This window comes from Hyperolius riggenbachi, chromosome 12, assembly GCF_040937935.1.
Source record: "Hyperolius riggenbachi isolate aHypRig1 chromosome 12, aHypRig1.pri, whole genome shotgun sequence".
Classification (NCBI taxonomy): Eukaryota; Metazoa; Chordata; class Amphibia; order Anura; family Hyperoliidae; genus Hyperolius; species Hyperolius riggenbachi.
Window position 1 is genome coordinate 236580983 of NC_090657.1, and position 18655 is coordinate 236599637.

The 18655-nt window shown below is 46.3% G+C and overlaps 1 protein-coding gene across 3 annotated transcripts in view; it reads right to left on the bottom strand.

Annotated features, from left to right (window-relative positions):
- COX10 (cytochrome c oxidase assembly factor heme A:farnesyltransferase COX10) overlaps positions 1–18655 on the bottom strand; it is a 1230266-nt gene that overhangs the window by 564892 nt on the left and 646719 nt on the right. For all 3 annotated transcript variants that reach the window (XM_068263380.1, XM_068263379.1, XM_068263381.1), the window contains one exon: positions 3269–3325. The gene's annotated coding sequence lies outside the window, so the exon portion shown is untranslated. The remainder of the gene's footprint in view (positions 1–3268; positions 3326–18655) is intronic.

Below are 18655 nucleotides of genomic sequence, written 5' to 3' on the forward strand. Positions count from 1 at the left end.
AAGGGGTCAGTTACATTACAGAGCGACAAACTCCTCCGCTGGATCCTCGCAAATAGGCGCAGAGGCCAGCCGCGCATAAATCACGCCATTTTATCTGCCAGACGGCCGGCTTTGCCGTTTACGAATAAACTTGATTATGTGTAATGTTCTAACGCCGCATCCCGTTCCTTCTCTGTAACCCCGCCGCCGGTGCGTAGCATGACACATCTGCATATAAATCACGCTAATTCCTTTGTGTCACCGCTTGCCGCTCTCGTGTCTGTGTCTCTCATTTGTGTATGTATTGTAAATTATACATATATATTACCGGGATGTGCACAGAGGAGATCTGATGGATTGCATGTAAAGACTGACTCCGAGGATACATTATACGGCACATAAGCCGAATAAAGCCAATGGATTCATTTACAGTTTTCTAAGGCCTGCAGATCAGAAACCAAAACGGAGGATTTACAATTCTAAGAAGAGAAAATGGACTGCTCAATTCTGCAGATTCTCACCTAAAAATCATGTCCCTATTACCTCCTGTAATGTCTCGCCTCCTGGTCTGGTGAGCAGACACGTGTACAGTACATAAAAGTATTTTATATACTTTGTGATGAAGGCATGACTGGAGGTGAGATGAAGGTATGACTGGAGGTGTGATGAAGAGGTGACTGGAGGTGAGATGAAGAGGTGACTGGAGGTGTGATGAAGGTGTGGCTGGAGGTGTGATGAAGGTGTGGCTGGAGGTGTGATGAGGATGTAGCTGGATGTGTGATGAGGGTGTGGCTGGAAGTGTGATGAGGGTGTGGCTGGAAGTGTGATGAGGGTGTGGCTGGAAGTGTGATGAAGGCGTGGTTGGAGGTGAGATGAAGGCGTGGCTGGAGGTGAGATGAAGGCGTGACTGGAAGTGTGATGAAAGCGTGGCTGAATGTGTGATGAAGAGGTGACTGGAGGTGTGATAAAGGCGTGGCTGGAGAAGTGATGAAGGCGTGGCTGAATGTGTGATGAAGGCGTGGCTGGAGGTGTGATGAAGGCGTGGCTGGATGTGTGATGAAGAGGTGACTGGAGGTGTGATAAAGGCGTGGCTGTAGGAGTGATGAAGGCGTGGCTGGAGGTTTGATGAAGGCTTGGCTGGAGGGGTGAGGAAGCCTTGGTTGGAGGTGTAATGAAGGTGTAGCTGGAGGTGTGATGAAGGTGTGGCTGGAGGTGTGATGAAGGCATGACTGGAGGTGTGCTGAAGGCGTGGCTGGAGGTGTTAAGAAGATGTAGCTGGAGGCGTGATGAAGGCGTGGCTGGAGGTGTGAGGAAGACATAGCTGGAGGTGTGATGAAGGTGTGGCTGGAGGTGTGAAAAAGACATAGCTGGAGGTGTGATGAAGGTGTGGCTGGAGATGTGATGAAGGCGTGGCTGGATGTGTGCTGAAGGCATGGTTGGAGGTGTGATGAAGGCGTGACTGGAGGTGTGCTGAAGGCGTGGCTGGAGGTGAGGAAGACACAGCTGGAAGTGTGATGAAGGCGTGGCTGGAGGTGTGATAAAGGTGTGGCTGGAAGTGTGATGAAGGTGTGGCTGGAGGAGTGATGAAGGTGTGACTGGAGGTGTGATGAAGGTGTGGCTGGAGGCGTAATGAAGGCGTGGATGGAGGTGTAATGAAGGTGTGGCTGGAGGTGTGATGAAGTCATATTTGGAGGTGTGATGAAGGTGTGGCTGGAGGTGTGATGAAGTCATGGCTGGAGGTGTGATGAAGGTGTGGCTGGAAGTGTGATGAAGACATGGCTGAAGGTGTGATGAAGGCATGGTTGGCGGTGTGATGAGGACGTGACTGGTGGTGTGATGGAGGCATGGCTGGAGGTGTAATGAAAGCGTGGCTGGAGGTGTGATGATGGCATGGCTGGAGGCGTGATGATGGCGTGGCGGGAAGTGGGATGAAGGCGTGGCTGGAGGTGTGATGAAGGTGTGGCTGGAAGTGTGATGAAGGTGTGGCTGGAGGAGTGATGAAGGTGTGACTGGAGGTGTGATGAAGGTGTGGCTGGAGGCGTAATGAAGGCGTGGATGGAGGTGTAATTAAGGTGTGGCTGGAGGTGTGATGAAGTTATATTTGGAGGTGTGATGAAGGTGTGGCTGGAGGTGTGATGAAGTCATGGCTGGAGGTGTGATGAAGGTGTGGCTGGAAGTGTGATGAAGACGTGGCTGAAGGTGTGATGAAGGCATGGTTGGCGGTGCAATGAAGGCGTGGCTGGAAGTGTGTTGAAGGCATGGCTGGAGGTGTGATGAGGACGTGACTGGTGGTGTGATGGAGGCATGGCTGGAGGTGTAATGAGGACGTGACTGGTGGTGTGATGGAGGCATGGCTGGAGGTGTGATGAAAGCGTGGCTGGAGGCGTGATGATGGCGTGGCGGGAAGTGGGATGAAGCTGTGGCTGGAGGTGTGACACGAAGATTGACACTGTTAATATTCACCTATGGAGATATAAACTTTGATCAATAGCTCTCCCAAGCCTCCTGGCTTCTAAGAAAACTGGAAGAAAAGCACCGCAGTTCCCCGGAGTAACTACCGGTCATCAGCTGTTAATTGAAACGAAGGCTGTGATTGGTTGCTCAGGATAGTTGCTCTAGTTTTCCACATACTCTGATCACCCAGCAGTGGCATAGCTAGAGATTATGGGGTCCCATAGCAGTTGCTTTGGCTGCTATGGTTATTGCTACGCCCCTGTCACCCAGCCTCCCTGTATTTATATAACAGGAAATAGTCCAGTCTTCCGACAAATTGCTGAAAAATGCCCGCCGCTCTCATCTCGCACATCTTCCGTCTCTTTGATGAATCGCTATGGAAACCATTTCATACAATGTTATAAATCCCATTTCATACTGATTCACTAATCTCTTTTCCATCCACATCTAACAGCTCACGGATCCCCTGTAACTGTGGGCCGCAAACCCCCAGCACCAGCATAAACCCTTGGCGGAGGTACCTCCATTGTGCTGAGGATATACAAGTAGTATTATTAATAGCTACAGGAGAATGTGCTTAAACAGCAATTAAGATATAACGACTATTTACAATTAACAAACTGCAGCAATTAGTGTAACGTCAGCCTGTCCAGATTCTCAGCCCTCTTAAGTGGATTGTGGGAAGAGAGGACAGGAATGGCGGACATGAAAGAGAGCGCAGGCGGGATGCTAAATCTCCTGTAATTAATATATGCGCTTCCTCTTTCATCGTGCAGACATTAGATTCTGTCTGCAATATTATTGTATATAAACAGCATTTCTGTGTCCCTCTTACCTTCATCAGTGGGACCCCAGACCGTCCTCCAGGGCCGCAGGCCTCCTTCATGGGACACTGTAATTAAAGGAAAACAACTAATTACAATCTCATTTACTCAGCAAAACCAATAGACTGCAACAGATGCCTCTGTGAATGTTCAGAAAAATCTGTACTGTGCAGCCTCCATACATACAGAATAAGAGCAGATACTGAGAGTTACACCTGGCATACAGGACAAGAGAAGTCATACTGTGCAGCCTCCATACATACAGAATAAGAGCAGATACTGAGAGTTACACCTGGCATACAGGACAAGAGAAGTCATACTGTGCAGCCCCCATACATACAGAATGAGAGCAGATACTGAGAATTACACCACCATACAGGACAAGAGAAGCCATACTGTGCAGCCCCTATACATACAGAATAGGAGCAGATACTGAGAATTACACCCAGCATACAGGACAAGAGAAGCCATACTGTGCAGCCCCCATACATACAGAATAAGAGCAGATACTGAGAGTTACACCCTGCATACAGGACCAGAGAAGCCATACTGTGCAGCCCCCATACATACAGAATAAGAGCAGATACTGAGAATTACACCCGGCATACAGGACCAGAGAAGTCATACTGTGCAGCCCCCATACATACAGAATAAGAGCAGATACTGAGAATTACACCTGGCATACAGGACAAGAGAAGCCATACTGTGCAGCCCCCATACATACAGAATAAGAGCAGATACTGAGAATTACACCTGGCATACAGGACAAGAGAAGCCATACTGTGCAGCCCCCCATACATACAGAATAAGAGCAGATACTGAGAATTACACCCAGCATACAGGACAAGAGAAGCCATACTGTGCAGCCTCCATACATACAGAATAAGAGCAGATACTGAGAATTACACCCGGCATACAGGACAAGAGAAGCGATACTGTGCAGCCTCCATACATACAGAATAAGAGCAGATACTGAGAACTACACCCGGCATACAGGACAAGAGAAGTCATACTGTGCAGCCCCCATACATACAGAATAAGAGCAGATACTGAGAATTACACCCAGCATACAGGACCAGAGAAGCCATACTGTGCAGCCCCCATACATACAGAATAAGAGCAGATACTGAGAATTACACCCGGCATACAGGACAAGAGAAGCCATACTGTGCAGCCCCCATACATACAGAATAAGAGCAGATACTGAGAATTACACCCGGCATACAGGACAAGAGAAGTCATACTGTGCAGCCCCCATACATACAGAATGAGAGCAGATACTGAGAATTACACCCGGCATACAGGACCAGAGAAGCCATACTGTGCAGCCCCCATACATACAGAATAAGAGCAAAAACTGAGAATTACACCCGGCGTACAGGACAAGAGAAGTCATACTGTGCAGCCTCCATACATAAAGAATGAGAGCAGATACTGAGAATTACACCAGGCATACAGGACAAGAGAAGTTATACTGTGCAGCCCCCATACCAACAGAATAAGAGCGGATACTGAGAATTACACCCGGCATACAGGACAAGAGAAGTCGTACTGTGCAGCCTCCATACATACAGAATAAGAGCAGATACTGAGAATTACACCCGGCATACAGGGCAAGAGAAGCCATACTGTGCAGCCCCCATACATACAGAATAAGAGCAGATACTGAGAATTACACCTGGCTTACAGAACAAGAAAAGTCATACTGTGCAGCCTCCATACATACAGAATAAGAGCAAAAACTGAGAATTACACCTGGCATACAGGACAAGAGAAGTCATACTGTGCAGCCCCCATATATACAGAATAAGAGCAGATACTGAGAATTACACCCGGCATAGAGAGCAAGAGAAGCCATACTGTGCAGCCTCCATACATACAGAATAAGAGCAGATACTGAGAATTACACCACCATACAGGACAAGAGAAGTCATACTGTGCAGCCTCTATACATACAGAATAAGAGCAGATACTGAGAATTACACCCGGCATACAGGACAAGAGAAGTCATACTGTGCAGCCCCCATCAATACAGAATAAGAACAGATACTGAGAATTACACCAGGCATAGAGAGCAAGAGAAGCCATACTGTGCAGCCACCATACATACAGAATAAGAGCAGATACTGAGAATTACACCGGGCATACAGGACAAGAGAAGCCATACTGTGCAGCCTCCATACATACAGAATAAGAGCAGATACTGAGAATTACACCCGGCATACAGGGCAAGAGAAGCCATACTGTGCAGCCCCCATACATACAGAATAAGAGCAGATACTGAGAATTACACCCAGCATGCAGGACAAGAGAAGCCATACTGTGCAGCCTCCATACATACAGCCCCCATACATACTTGTCCTGTATGCAGCCCCCATACATACAGAATAAGAGCAGATACTGAGAATTACACCTGGCTTACAGAACAAGAGAAGTCATACTGTGCAGCCTCCATACATACAGAATAAGAGCAAAAACTGAGAATTACACCCGGCATACAGGACAAGAGAAGTCATACTGTGCAGCCCCCATATATACAGAATAAGAGCAGATACTGAGAATTACACCCGGCATAGAGAGCAAGAGAAGCCATACTGTGCAGCCTCCATACATACAGAATAAGAGCAGATACTGAGAATTACACCACCATACAGGACAAGAGAAGTCATACTGTGCAGCCTCTATACATACAGAATAAGAGCAGATACTGAGAATTACACCCGGCATACAGGACAAGAGAAGCCATACTGTGCAGGCCCCATACATACAGAATAAGAGCAGATACTGAGAATTACACCCGGCATACAGGACAAGATAAGTCATACTGTGCAGCCCCCATAAATACAGAATAAGAACAGATACTGAGAATTACACCCGGCATACAGGGCAAGAGAAGCCATACTGTGCAGCCTCCATATATACAGAATAAGAGCAGATACTGAGAATTACACCCGGCATACAGAACAAGGGAAGTCATACTGTGCAGGCCCCATACATACAGAATAAGAGCATAAACTGAGAATTACACCCGACATACAGGACAAGAGAAGTCATACTGTGCAGCCTCCATTATTACAGAATAAGAGCAGATACTGAGAATTACACCCGGCATACAGGACAAGAGAAGTCATACTGTGCAGGCCCCATACATACAGAATAAGAGCAGATACTGAGAATTACACCCGGCATACAGGACAAGAGAAGTCATACTGTGCAGCCTCCATATATACAGAATAAGAGCAGATACTGAGAATTACACCCGGCATACAGGACAAGAGAAGTCATACCGTGCAGCCCCCATACATACAGAATAAGAGCAGATACTGAGAATTACACCCGGCATACAGGACAAGAGAAGTCATACTGTGCAGGCCCCATACATACAGAATAAGAGCAGATACTGAGAATTACACCCGGCATACAGGACAAGAGAAGTCATACTGTGCAGCCTCCATATATACAGAATAAGAGCAGATACTGAGAATTACACCCGGCATACAGGACAAGAGAAGCCATACTGTGCAGCCTCCATACATACAGAATAAGAGTAGATACTGAGAATTACACCCGACATACAGGAAAAGAGAAGTCATACTGTGCAGTCTCCATACATACAGAATAAGAGAAAATACTGAGAATTACACCCGGCATACAGGACAAGAGAAGTCATACTGTGCAGCCCCCATACATACAGAATAAGAGCAGATACTGAGAATTACACCCGGCATACAGGACAAGAGAAGTCATACTGTGCAGCCCCCATACATACAGAATAAGAGCAGATACTGAGAATTACACCCAGCATACAGGACAAGAGAAGTCATACTGTGCAGCCCCCATACATACAGAATAAGAGCAGATACTGAGAATTACACCCAGCATACAGGACAAGAGAAGCCATACTGTGCAGCCCCCATACATACAGAATAAGAGCAGATACTGAGAATTACACCCGGCATACAGGACAAGAGAAGTCATACTGTGCAGGCCCCATACATACAGAATAAGAGCAGATACTGAGAATTACACCTGGTATACAGGACAAGAGAAGCCATACTGTGCAGTCTCCATACATACAGAATAAGAGAAAATACTGAGAATTACACCCGGCATACAGGACAAGAGAAGTCATACTGTGCAGCCCCCATACATACAGAATAAGAGCAGATACTGAGAATTACACCCAGCATACAGGACAAGAGAAGTCATACTGTGCAGCCCCATACATACAGAATAAGAGCAGATACTGAGAATTACACCTGGTATACAGGACAAGAGAAGCCATACTGTGCAGCCTCCATACATACAGAATAAGAGTAGATACTGAGAATTACACCCGACATACAGGAAAAGAGAAGTCATACTGTGCAGCCCCCATACATACAGAATAAGAGCAGATACTAAGAAATACACCCAGCATACAGGACAAGAGAAGCCATACTGTGCAGCCTCCATACATACAGAATAAGAGCAGATACTGAGAATTACACCCAGCATACAGGACAAGAGAAGCCATACTGTGCAGCCTCCATACATACAGAATAAGAGCAGATACTGAGAATTACACCCGGCATACAGGACAAGAGAAGCCATACTGTGCAGCCTCCATATATACAGAATAAGAGCAGATACTGAGAATTACACCCGGCATACAGGACAGGAGAAGCCATACTGTGCAGCCTCCATACATACAGAATAAGAGCAGATACTGAGAATTACACCCGGCATAGAGAGCAAGAGAAGCCATACTGTGCAGCCTCCATACACACAGTATAAGAGCAGATACTGAGAATTACACCCTGCATACAGGACAAGAGAAGCCATACTGTGCAGCCTCCATACATACAGAATAAGAGCAGATACTGAGAATTACACCCAGCATACAGGACAAGAGAAGCCATACTGTGCAGCCTCCATACATACAGAATAAGAGCAGATACTGAGAATTACACCCGGCATACAGGACAAGAGAAGCCATACTGTGCAGCCTCCATATATACAGAATAAGAGCAGATACTGAGAATTACACCCGGCATACAGGACAGGAGAAGCCATACTGTGCAGCCTCCATACATACAGAATAAGAGCAGATACTGAGAATTACACCCGGCATAGAGAGCAAGAGAAGCCATACTGTGCAGCCTCCATACACACAGTATAAGAGCAGATACTGAGAATTACACCCAGCATACAGGACAAGAGAAGCCATACTGTGCAGCCTCCATACATACAGAATAAGAGCAGATACAAAAGTGATGGAAAAGTTGTTTCAAGGGGTCTAACACCTGGAGGGGGGGCATGGCGGAGGGGGATAGACGCCAAAAGTCCCGGGGAAAATTACGTATTTGACGCAGAGCAGGGTTATAATCCCTAAAGGGCAGACATCACATTGAATTGCTAAATTGGAGGCATGGATCAGGTAGTATAAGTCGTGTACTGCTTCACACTGACAGACCAAACTCACTGTGTAACGCACCGCCACAAAGGGTTGTCATTAGTTGACACTCCCAGGACATAAACTGTCAGTCCTCTGGGCGGCAATGTTTGTGTAGTGATGGCCGCGCTCCTGCGCACGTTGGCGAGAGTGCAGGACATGAAGAGGAAAATTGAAAAATAGTTGTTTTTTTTTTTGATTAATGGAAAATTAATCAAAAGAGTTATTTACAAAATTCTACATTTTTGTTTTCCTGATATGTTACTTTGATAACTGTGGTAATTCCAGAGCTAATACCTGGCGACGAGCGCTGACCTGTACGGTGCCATAAAGAACTTGTGCTGTGTACAAACACCTGCGCCTTCTCAAGTTGTGAATGTGAAAGCAATCTCTAATCCAACAAAACAGAGAAGTATCCCACAGAAAATTTAGCTGCAGATACATTGCAAGCTTGAAGGAGAGCTGTGGGGAGTGACATTCACCTGAAAAATCAATGGAAATCAACGGAATGGATCCACTATGATGGCGGACGGAGTTCCCGTTCGGTGACAGACTTTGTGGCCAGCATAAATTCTTGCCAAGGGTTTAAAAGTGGTGAGACCTCCGCTAATACTTCCACCACTTTGTGCTTACAGCGGGGGTCCAGTAGCGTTGCCACCCAGTACAGCTCCTTCTCCTTTAACAATTTTTATATGGGGTTCCCTCCAGGGGCGTAGGAATAGGGATAGCAGGCATAGCAGTTGCTATGGGGCCCAATGAGTTGTAGCTACGCCCCTGGGTCCCTCCCTTAACAGGCAGGACAGCATTTGAACAAGGATGGATGCCGAGATAGCCAGCTCCTCTTCCTGAATGAGGTCACAAAAGGTCTCCTCCTTCCCCCAGCCCCTCAGTGACAGTGTTGTCTGTGGAGTATCACACAGACACAGAGGTATGCAATAGTACAAACACAATGTAGTGATAACAGAGGCCCTGGAGCTCTACCATGCTAACTAGTTCTGCGACCATGCAGCCATGCGAGATTGGGCGGTAACAGGTCTGTAAGGCCCGTAGCGCCTTCATCTTGTACCAATAATGGTTGTGCATCAGTAAATTCATCACAGGAATGTGTGAATAACTCCTCTGACATCTGAAGTGGAGCAGCTGTGGTGCCAGTAGTAGTGGTGGTGGCTGCCGACTGAGTGGTAAGTAGTTGTGGGGTGCCCGAATCACAGCAGGAGGAGCAAGATATGTCACGGTTCCATGCGGAAGCTGAGGTGAGTTAACCAGTCAACTATGTCCTCAGAATTTTGGCGGATGAGGGTATGTACCCTCTGAACGCTGTGCATTGGTCAAAGGCCACACGATATCACAACAGCACGACCTTGAAAAGACCTGCGGGGTGGCCTGCCTCTGCCTGTCATTTTTTTCCATTTGGGGGTATGCAGTACTACTAACAATATTCAATAGTGGTAGACAGTGTGTGTAATCACAAAGAGGCACACAATCAGTGTCAAATACACAGCAGCTATGTGTGTGTGTGTATGTATCACAGGGCTGTGTACTTTAACACACACACACACACACACACACACACACACACACACACACACACACACACACACACACACACACACACACACACACACACACACACACACACACACACACAGAGATAGTTTATAGTATATTCAATCACAAATACAGTTGTAAGCTAAGTACTGCTTATGATACACAGTGTGCTGGCTTGTAATAGATAGAAGGGGATAGTAGAACTGCAAAAACCAGCAATGACTGTGGCCAGGCCTGGCCTGTATGCAGTGTTTCACACACACACACACACACACACACACACACAAAACAGAATAGAACAATATGAGCCCTCAAAAGGGCTTTTGTTTTGGGGTGCTTTCAGCAATAAAGAACAGCCTAGCTAACTGCCTCTGTCTATCTGTGGGCCGTATACAGTGTGTCACCCACACAGTAAGTTCAATCACAAATACAGTGGAAAGATATGCACTGGTGGTAATACAGTGTGCTGACATGGGTACAGCAAGGGCCAGCTGCGACAGGGCTGTATGCAGTGTCACCCACACAGAGAGCTATGCTATAGTAAGTTCAATCACAAATACAGTGGAAAGATATGCACTGGTAATCCAGTGTGCTGGCAGACTACAAAGGCCAGCTGCCACTGTGAGCTATATGCAGTGTCACACAAAAAAAAAACACATCAGAAGAATATTATCCCTCAAAGGGGCTTTTTGGGGGTACTTTCAGCAACAAATTTCAGCGAGGAGCAAGCTAACAAAAGCCTAACTAATGCTTTCCTCATCTCCAACAATGTCTCTCTCTTCCTCTCCCTATAGCAGCAGCAGCAGACTAAGAACATGGCCGGTGCTGCTGCATTTTTATAGGGGGGCGGGGGTCCAGCGTCCCGCCATAGATGCGAACAGCTGATATCTGCCGGGAACTGTCCACCGGCGAACTATTTGGGGCATCTCTAGTCCCCGGTTCGAATACCAGCCAGGTCAACATTTGCAAGGAGTTTGAATGTTCTCCCCGTGTCTGCACAGGTTTCCTCCGGGCACTCCGGTTTCCTCCCACATCCCAAAAACATACAGAGAAGTTAATTGGCTCCACCCTAAATTGTCCCTAGACTCTGATACATACACTGCATGATACATACATAGACATATGACTATGGGAGGGACTAGTTTGTGAGCCCCCTCTGAAGGACAGTCAGTGACAAGACAATGTACTCTGTACAGCGCTGCGTAAGGTGTCGGCGCTATATAAATACTGAATAATAATTAGGAATTAAATGTAGCAAACAGAAGTATACAAACTGCTGCCTTTGTAATAATGAAAACATGTCTTATTACACATAGCAAATTGTGACTGGCCCGGCCGGGATATCAGTGAGCGGAGACAGAAATACTACAAAGCGTTGTACGCCGCCACGTTACTCTGTAAGTTCAGCCTCCCTGGCAGCTCCCCTTACCTGGTATTTACTAATTTATGTGCCCGCTATCTCCCAGATGTCCGTAGCGCTGTGCCAAGTCCCCAGGGCTGCCAGGCTGCCCTCTTGTCCTCGGTGTGTGGGGGGTCTGGGGGAAGATATAACAGGTGTCACAGTGTTCTGCAGTGGAACCCGAGAACCAGAGAGAAAGATACCTCCCGCTCCCTTTATCCCCTGTGCCCACCTGAGATCCCTTTATGATGCCTTTGTGTCCCCCATTGTGCTCTGGACGGGATTATCAGAGTGTAAAACTGGATACAATTCCATACTGCCGGCTTATCTGTCACCAGGGGGCTCTGATCGCCTCCTGGCACAGAATCTAGGACAATAATGATGCGGACGCAAGGCTCCCGCGTACACTGAGGAGAAAGCTACAGCACAGATACCTCTGGATATTAAAGCAGAACTCTGCTGAGCACATCTGTACCATACATAATATCCACACACAGCACTGTGCCACCAATCAGCCTGCTCTCACAGCAAATGCCCAATCAGCTTCAAGAGAATGCGTGTTTTGCTTTTAAATGTTAATTTCAATGAATCTGAAGAATGATAGAAGAAATCTCTCTGCACAGTTCTCAGTATGGGGAGCTCTCGGTTTAGGCCAGGGTTGTGCTCTAAAAAAAGTCACATTATTTATACAATGCATTTCCTCTAGTGCCAATGGAACAATCCATATTTGTTTTCCACATACAAATTCTATATATAAGATGTTAAGACCTGCTCATCTTTGAACACAGGTCACATTGCTCACCAGACTGTACTAGATGGTGGTGAGAAGCCCAGTACTATCCTCAGCAGAAATTCAACCATCTGTGTTTAGCACCAAATCTCAGTGACTCTCTGCAGAGCACCAAATCCCAGTGACTCTCTGCAGAGCACCACATCTCAGTAACTCTCTGCAGAGCACCAAATCTCAGTGACTCTCTGCAGAGCACAAATTCTCAATTACTCTGCAGAGCACCAAATCTCAGTGACTCTCTGCACAACACCAAATCTCAGTGACTCTCTGCAGAGCACCAAATCTCAGTGACTCTCTGTATACCACCAAATCTCAGTGACTCTCTGAACACCACCAAATCTCAGTGACTCTCTGCAGAGCACCAACACTCAGTGACTCTCTGCAGAACACTAAATCTCAGTGACTCTCTGCAAAGCACCAAATCTCAGTGACTCTCTGTACACCACCAAATCTCAGTGACTCTCTGCAGTGCACCAAATCTCAGTGACCCTCTGCAGTGCACCAAATCTCAGTGACTCTCTGTATACCACCAAATCTCAGTGACTCTCTGTACACCACCAAATCTCAGTGACTCACTGCAGAGCACCAAATCTCAGGGACTCTCTGCAGAACACTAAATCTCAGTGACTCTCTGCAAAGCACCAAATCTCAGTGACTCTCTGCAGAGCACCAAATCTCAGTGCCGCTCGTGGTTGCACTGACATCATCTGGAGTGTACTGTGCCTACGCAGAACACTTCAGATGACATCAGCGCGAAACCGAGCAGCACTCGCACAGGCGCAGTAGATGTTGGCATCTGCACCGGAGGGGACCGGAAGCCACCGGAGCTGCGGCGAGGGCACAGGACGGCTGCAAGGGGCTGGAGGAAGCCCCAGGTAAGTTGATCTTTTTTTTCATTTTCTCTGACATTCCCTTTAGAAGTGGACCTGAACTCTTGCATAGGACAGGAAGAACACATAGAAAAATGCATCCTGTATGTATTTCCTGTATGCTTTCCTATTAGCAAATGGTAAATATCGCAGAAAATGGAATCATCATAGACTAATTTTCTCCGGCGGAGGCAAATTTACAGTCCGCAGCCCCACAGAGGTTAATGAAAGCAATTTGTTGAAATCCGGAGAGCAGCTCTCAGAGATTACTGGATAGTGACTGCAAATCTCTTTTTTTTTCGTTAATGTTTGCAATAAAAAATGTCTCCTGCGTTACCGTTTCTCTTTGCTGAAGACTGTAACTTAAGCTGTGTCGGCAATTAAACTGTTTTAATTAAATCTGAGTTCTGAGATTCAGTTTAAATATGTTTTTATGAAAAAAGAAAAAGACGGCTGTGTTCTGAATCATTCTAGGGCTGGTTAGTTCGGGCTCGCGTACAACTCGTGAATTCCACGGCGGGACACTAACAGGCTGAGAATGAAATGTTATCTTATACAGGTGAAATAGTTTTTATTGTGCAATATCTGTCAAATAAAAATACAGATAACCATTTTTTGAATGGGTTAAAATCGCTGACCTGAATTACAGCAGATGCCGGTCTGCTAAAAAATGTCTTTAGATCTCTCCTCTGGGAATGCTATCATTAGAGATTTGGAGTAGACAAAAGCCTCACTATCTGAACTTAAAGAGGAACTCCAGCCTAAACAAACATACATTAGTTATGTTAATTAAAATAGATATTATAATCTCTTAAAGGACTTCCGAGGCCAAAATCCGGGCCCAAAACATAAAAAAAGTTAGCTACCTTCATGGCTTTGTAAGGCACGGAGGACGCCGTCCGCGCCCTCCGTGCCGTTCCGCCTGGTCCCCTCTGGTGAATAGCCCCCCGAAAGGCTGCGACCCCACGGTCCGGGTCGGCATCTTCTGCCCCTATAAAGATGGCCGCCGGAGCTGGCCACGGCTGCGCAGTCCGCATAGCCGCTACTGCGGCTGCGCAGCTCTAGGGCCAACCCTCCGATCCACGCTGCCTGTTACGTGATCGGGGGGTTGGCCCTAGAGCTGCGCAGCCGCAGTAGCGGCTATGCGGACTGCGCAGCCGTGGCCAGCTCCGGCGGCCATCTTTATAGGGGCAGAAGATGCCGACCCGGACCGTGGGGTCGCAGCCTTTCGGGGGGCTATTCACCAGAGGGGACCAGGCGGAACGGCACGGAGGGCGCGGACGGCGTCCTCCGTGCCTTACAAAGCCATGAAGGTAGCTAACTTTTTTTATGTTTTGGGCCCGGATTTTGGCCTCGGAAGTCCTTTAAGACCCATACACACGTCGGATTTTTTTAAAGGGAACCAGAGATGAACGTTTCACACAAAATAAACATATCAGTTGATAGCTTGTAAAGAATAAATGCTCTACCTGATAATTTTGCCGCTCTGGTGTGCCTTTTTTTAGTGTTTTTTTATCCATTATTCCTCCAGGAAATATCCAATATGGCCGCCGGCTCATATCCCTTCTCCTTCCGGGTTATATGAGTTCTGGATGTGCTGTCTAGGCTATATGAGACTAGGCTGCTATCTAGGCTATATGAGAAAGGCTCATCTGTGTGCTTTCATTTTGGTATAATATCTGCCTGTAGGAAGTGTCTCTCATAGGAATGAAACTGCCGTTATTATCAGTATCTAGTGCACACAGAGCACACAGGGATCATATTGCAGCCACAGAGCTTCTCTCTCAGCAGAGCATTCCCTCCCAGTCATCACAGCTCTCAGTATGCAAAGCAGGAAATCTAAGCCAGGAGGCCAGGAGAGGGGAAGGCTTGGGCTTGAAAAGACTCCACAGAAGAGTGACTCAGCTATAATGATTCCAGGTCAAACCTCGACTGAATAGTCGGTGGATTGTTATCACAGTTGCTAATAGACTAATTAAGCAGATAACAATGAAACTAAAAGCAGGGTAGGTGTTTACTGTCATGTTCTTACTGATAAATGTAATAAAATACATGAGGGTGCTTCGTCTCTGGTTCTCTTTAAACGACCCGTCGTTTGGTCGTCCGGACGTCAAATCGGGCGTGTGTACAGTCCGTCGTTCAGCTGATAAGACCCGTTTTAGCAGCTGAACGACGGACTGTACACACACCCGATTTGACGTCCGGACAACTGAACGACAGGACGTCTAAACGACGGGTCATTTAAAAAAATTTGACGTGTGTATGGGCCTTTACCCACACTGTTTTAAGAGAACAGGCAAATGTTTGATTTCATGAGGGCAGCCATCTTTTTGGTTGAAAGGAGGTGACAGGGAGCATGAGACACAGTTCCAACTGTCCTGTGTCCTGAGCACCTCTCCCAGTTGCTAGGCAACGTGAATAACAACATAGGAAATCCCATCATGCTCTGCACAGCATCAGGGAAAAAAGCCTGGGCTTTTTTTTCTTTGATGGGTGGAGCTTAGCTAAAAATGCAGCTAAAAATGATGCTTTGGTAAGAAAAACTAAATTCTGATGCTGTGAAACTGTTTAACAAATACCAAGCTTTTCAGTTCTGCTGAGTAGATTTTTAGTCCGGAGGTTTATTTTAAACCATTAGCCGCTTCAATAGAGTTATCTTGTTTGAGATAAGTACCCTGCTTGTGACCTCAAGTCGGCAGAACTGGTTGTGCTGTAAATATCTTGGAATGCTTTGATCTCTCTCTACTAGCAGAAAATACAGAAACTGAAAGCAGAAGTCCTCTGTTATTGTCTCACACTGCCCCCTAGTGATAATTGACCATAAATACACATTTACAGCAGTACTATTTAGTAAAGCAAATGTAACAAATCTCACTAATATTATAAATGCGAAAGTTTGGATGTTTGTTACTCAATCACGCAACAATGGCTGAACGGATTTGAATGAAATTTGGCCCACACATAGAACAGTACCTGGAATAATATACAGGATACTTTTTATCCCCATAACCAAAAAGTGGGCGGAGACAAATTTCACTGGGAAAATATAAACTGCAGCCATTCTTGCACTGTTAATGGCAGGGTTCTCAAACTTAGCACAGTTGGTCGCTGGGTAACTGGGATTCATTTTCAGAAAAGTGGGTGGAGCCTACAAAAGCCAATCAAAATTCATCTATTGATTTTCAAGGGGAATATGTAATTGCTGCCATTCTTGCACTGTTAATGGCACAAGCCTCAAACCTGCTACAGTTGGTCAATAGGTGACTGGGGTTCAAATTCAGAAAAGGGGGTGAAGCCACAGCTAGTCAGATTTGTTTAATTTCAATGCAAATTATTGATGCCAAAGACCACAAAGCTCACAAACTAGGTTATTGAGTAATTGTGCGGTAGGGTTAGTAAAAGTGGGCAGACCTAACAACATACATACCCGGGCAACACTGGCGCATCAGCTAGAAATAAAAAAAGTGATAAATAAATTGGCCTGGAGCACTTGCAATCTTCTAAATAAATTAACTGCTAAAGGGTTAAAGAGGAACTTAATTAAAAAAAAATAGTGGTAGAGAAAAAAAAAATCAATGCATTGCAAAGTAATCATGTTTCTCCTATGAATGATAGAGTTTTAACTGGGTTCATACAAACAATAATTTCTGGAAGTGCTCGAGTTTGGCGATTTTCAATATAGAACCATTCCTGGATTTGATTTGAAGCAGCACCTCTTGAGGGCCTAATGATCATAGCCATCCAATAATGGCTTTCAGCCTTGCCCCTTGCTTATAGACATTTCTCAGGATATTCTGAAGCTTCTAATGATATAATGTACCGCAGATGAAGAAATTCCCAAATTATTTGATGTTTAGGCTAGTTACTACACACCAGGACGTTGCGTTTAGGGGACGTTATAGGGCACATAACGTGCCCCTAACGCAACGCCTGGTGCTCTCTGGTATGGACGTCGGAGTGAGCCGCGTTGTGCAGCTCACTCTGGCGTCCGTGATGCCGTGATGCGTACTCTTGGACGCATGCAGCATCACGTGGTCCCGGCCGGCCAATCGCCGCACAGAGCGGCCGCTCCAGGAAGTAAACACTGCACGTCACAAAGTGCAGTGAATATTAATTAGCCATGTGCCCGGCGGCTCTCCCCTCCTCCCCAACATGACCGAGCATGAGCAAACAGTCTAACGCGGCTTACCGCGGAGAACGCACAGCATGCAGCACTTTGCTGCGTTACAATGTAACGAAACGTGGGCAGTGTGAACAGCCCACTTGTGTTACATTGCTGTGCGTTGGGATAGCGTTACAGGCTGCACTAACATGCGCCTGTAACGTCCCTGTGTGCAAGAAGCCTAACTGTGGGAACTGTTTTTCTGAAATTGTCTTTATATTTGGCTGTGTAATGTAGTGTAATGTAAAGTACATATATGCTAGTTGCAGCTATTTAGCAACATTACCTCATTGATTTCTGTCTATTTGACCTGTAAGTATAGACAGAGACTCCTAGCTGTCATAGCAGGTTTTACAGTCACTGATCAGGTTGAGGGAAAGGCAAAAGAGGGTGGAGAGCAAAGCAAATGAAGGAGGAGCGAAAGGCATTTCCTCTGCTGTGTTTTGGCTTTTTTTAAGATGCTACAGAGAACACAGAAGGCCAGCTTCCTGGTACAGATAAGCAGCTCTATTTTTTCCATGCATTGTACTGGCTGTATTAACTGTTTAGATATTATCTAAAAATCTGTGAGGTTTACGTGAGCAGACATAGGTTACTACTCTGCCCAGGATGTCACAGAGTCGTGGAACGCACCTGAGGCCTCCCAGATTGCCGAATCTGCAAACTAGCAGGAGAGGAAGATCTAATTCTCCTACAGCCAGGGGTAGGGAACCTATGGCTTGGGAGGCAGATGTGGCTCTTTTGATGGCTGCATCTGGCTCACAGGCAAATCAGTAGAAGTCAATTCACTAAGCTGCATTGCTCAAGAAGCGCAGCTTAGTGTGGCAGCGCAAGTAACATTTTCAAAGTAGGCATGCTACTGCTGTAACATGCACTGCTAACTTACTTGCACTCCCCCCAAACTAACGGCTATTCTAATGGTCCCACTCTGCGCCCTGTCAGGTCCAGTCACTTTGTAGGACGAGATTCCCACAATTAGCTAGCTAATTGTACAAGCTGTTAGTCTGTATTTCTCCTGTCTGGCTCTCAGGGAAATTGCTGATGTTGCTGAAACCCAAGAGAAGCTGAAGATGTGTCTGACACTTCCGCTGCCCGGAGGATCAACTGTATACACATCACTATAGCAACAGGGACGTGAGCCCTACTGTCCCAGTTTGAAACATATTGTATGGCTCTCACAGAATTACATTTTAAAA